The sequence below is a fragment of the Otolemur garnettii genome, unplaced genomic scaffold (assembly GCF_000181295.1).
Source record: "Otolemur garnettii isolate 467f Iridium unplaced genomic scaffold, OtoGar3 scaffold00055, whole genome shotgun sequence".
NCBI classification, from domain to species: domain Eukaryota; kingdom Metazoa; phylum Chordata; class Mammalia; order Primates; family Galagidae; genus Otolemur; species Otolemur garnettii.
This window is the reverse complement of record NW_003852450.1, coordinates 8583412-8586961: the sequence shown is the minus strand read 5'-3', so window position 1 is coordinate 8586961 and position 3550 is coordinate 8583412. Positions and strand designations below refer to the sequence as shown.

General features: G+C 41.1%; 1 protein-coding gene across 2 annotated transcripts in view; it reads right to left on the bottom strand.

The window, feature by feature from the left end:
• Window positions 1–3550, bottom strand: part of DDX59 (DEAD-box helicase 59) — a 27699-nt gene that overhangs the window by 19057 nt on the left and 5092 nt on the right. The window lies entirely within an intron of this gene.

Sequence of the window (3550 nt, the reverse complement as noted above, 5' to 3'; positions counted from 1 at the left end):
CCCAGCTACTCAGGAGGCTGAGGCAAGAGAATCGCCTAAGCCCAGGAGTTGGAGGTTGCTGTGAGCTGTGATGCCACAGCACTCTACTGAGGGCAATAAAGTGAGACTCTGTCTCAAAAAAAAAGAAAGAAAAGCTCTTTATTTTGCACTTGCTCTTGAAAGACAGCTCTGCAGAGCAGACAGAAGTTTTAGTTGTTTCTTTCTCAGAGGGTGCCTGTGAGGAGTGCAGGCTGGCACACCAGCACAAGTTGGGGGTTTGTGTGTGGCCACCCGGTAAAGAGGGGCTTCCTCTGAGGGGGAAAAGAGGGGAAGACATCTAATGAGGAAGGCATCACTGTGGGAGGGGATGGTGGTGATGGTGGGAGACTGATAATATAGGAGGATTAAATAAATTATACATAAAGGAAAATGAGTGGCAGGTGTCTCCCTGCCAGAGTTATGAATGTGGAAGCAAGAAACCTCAAACGAATCTTGCTGTATTGAACGTGAATTGGAAGTATGAAAAGGAACTTACGGTCTTATGGTCTCCAATAAGTAATAGAAGAACACACACTTAGATACATTCCTAAACTATATCCACTGAGAGGTCTTAGCAGTAGTGATAGTCCAGTAGCAACGAGCACACACCAAGCCCTGGGCTTGGTTTCTAAACATTATTCTCTAGCTTGGAGAAAGGCATAATTCCATAAGATGTTGTCCATAGAACATCTTTAAGTAGAAAGGGGGGACATAACTCAAAGAATAATAGGGATAGAATTAAAAGACATAAAACCAACTTGAAGGAGCTCCCACTAGTCAAATTGGGAGCAACTGGAATATTAAAACAAATAATGATAATAACAAATTATAACACTTTAAATAAGAAACCATAAGACCATATTAATATAAATAAATAAATGAATATATCGAAAGTTTAGTGAAGAATGAGAAACTTACATTTCAAAGTACATCTCCAATTACCCCCTACTCCTAATATTTACTAAATATAAATGGGAAAAAAAAACTTTATAGTTACTTTACAGATAATACTAGCAGGAAAAGGACAAATTGAAATCGTGTGCTACCCAATAAGCAATGAAAAGAACAAAGCACCCCCTCTGTAGTATTTCTGTCAAGGATAAACAGTTTAAATCTAACTGATGGATGTTCCTCAAAGTTAGTGATTTGCAAACCTTAAAAATGCCAAGATTATAAAAAAGGAAAGACTAAGGAACTGCTCCAAATTAAGAGAAATGATAGAAACATGACATCTAAATGCAAATTAAGATTTTGAACTGGATTCCTTATGCTATAAAAATAAATGATGGGACAATTATAAAAATATGAACAGAGTCTGAAGAGTAGGCAATATCAATAATGTTAATTTCTGATGTATGCTAATGTATCAATGTTAGTGTTGGCGTGGCATGATGGCTCATGCCTATAATCCTAACGCTCTGGGAGGCCAACACCAGTAGATTGCCTGAGCTCAGGAGTTCGAGACTAGCCTGAGCAAGAGGGAGATGTCGTCTCTACTAAAAATAGAACTAATCAGGGGTGTGGCAGGTGCCTATAATCCCAGCTACTCAGAAGGCTGAGGCAAAAGGATCACTTCGGCCAAGAGTTTGAGGCTGCTGTGAGCTACTGACAACACAGCACTTTACCTGGGTGACAGAGCGAGACTCTGTCTCAAAAAAAAAAAAAAATTGTTAACTTTCTGATTCTATACTTATGCTGTGGTCATGTAGGATTAAGTCCTTTTTTGTAGAAATCACACTCTGAAGTACATGAAAGGGATAGGGCATCAAGTCAGCAACTTACTTCCAAAAGGATTGGAAGAAAAAAAGTTCTTTGTACAGTACTTGCCACCTTACTTTATTTGTTTATTTACTTTTGAGACAGAGTCTCAAGCTGTTGCCCTGAGTGCCATGGCGTCATAGCTCACAGCAACCTCCAACTTGGGTTCAAGCGATCCCTTTGCTTCAACTTTTCTATTTTTAGTAGAGACAGGGGTCTCCCTTTTTGCTGGGGTTGGTCTCGAACTCACAACCTCAAGCAATCCACCAGCCTTGGCCTCCCGGAGTGCCAGGATTATAGGTGTGAGCCACCACACCCAGCAATTGCTACCTTAAGTATGAGATTCCTGTAAGAAAGGCTAATAATCACCCACGGAAGTTGTCTAATACTATACTAGCTTCATCCCAGCTGGTATCTTTATTGATTCAATCTTATTTTTAAAATTTGATATGAGAGTACAAATCGTTAGGTTACACTGCTTTTACTTCTAAGGTAAAGTTCAAGTTGCAATTGAGCCCTTCATTCAGGGGGCATGCTGAACACCTTCACATTGAGTACAATAGGTGAGATCCCACTATATCATCCTCCTTCCTTCCCCCTGTTCTTTCCCTCTTCTCCCCTCCCCCACACAGGACTATACTTGTGTTTTCTTTAGTGTGCATCTCAGCTGGTAGATAACTGCTGCCCCTGCCCCTGACTGCCCTTCTCCAACTCCCTGTGTACCCGCTCCTGTCCCAGGACTCCAGGACCTCCTACCACTGCAATAACTAAACAGTTAATGCCCAGAACACCAAGGAGCCTCCAGGATTTGCTCCTGTACCAAGGCTGCTGTGCACTTTGATTGCTCAGTATGTGTTTTATTTTATTTTATTTTATTTTTTTGCAGTTTTTGGCTGGGGCCAGGTTTGAACCCACCACCTCCGGGATATGGGGCCGGTGCCCTACTCCTTGAGCCACAGGTGCCACCTGATTGATCAGTACGTGTGCCAAACCGTTCATTAAACATTTTGACTTTAGGCTCGGTGCCTGTAGCTCAGTGGTTAGGGTGCCGGCCACACGCTCCAGGGCTGGAGGGTGTGAACCTGGCCAGTACCTGCTAAACAACAAGAAGAAAAGTGTCGTGGTGGGTGTCTGTAGTCCCAGCTACTTGAGAGGCTGAGGCAAGAGAATTGCTTAAGTCCCAGAGTTTAAGGTTGCTGTGAGCAGTGAGGGCACAGCACTCTACTGACGGCAACATAGTCAGACTGTCTCCAAAAAAAAAAAAAATGACTTTAAAAGGCAGGTGTCTTCACCACCTATTCAAACTCAAGAAAACAGAGGCTCATGAAAGTGAAAGAATTTATCTATGATCAAATAGCTACCAGATTCCAAAGCTAGAGCTAGACCACATTGCTTTTACATACTTTTACGTAACAGAAAGTACAGACTTCACATAAGGGCATCACTAAGGCAGAAGGAGAGTCAGGTAAATTACAGTTTCAATTTTGTCAATTATTATTTATTGGCTACAGATCCTTAGATGAATCCTATCTTTTTGAGCTTCAACTCCTCAACCATGAAAGATGGGATGTACCAACCTACCCTAGAAGTAAACGTGATGGTTAAATGAGGTAACACTCATGAGAATATCCAACGGTATCTGGCATATAAGAGGCACTCAATTAACTATGTTTCTTGCCCTTATTATATAAAACAAATGCTTTAAAAAAAATTAAGGCTTACCCACTAAGGATTTAAAGCTACCTAAAATTACACTTTTTTTTTTTTTTTTTTT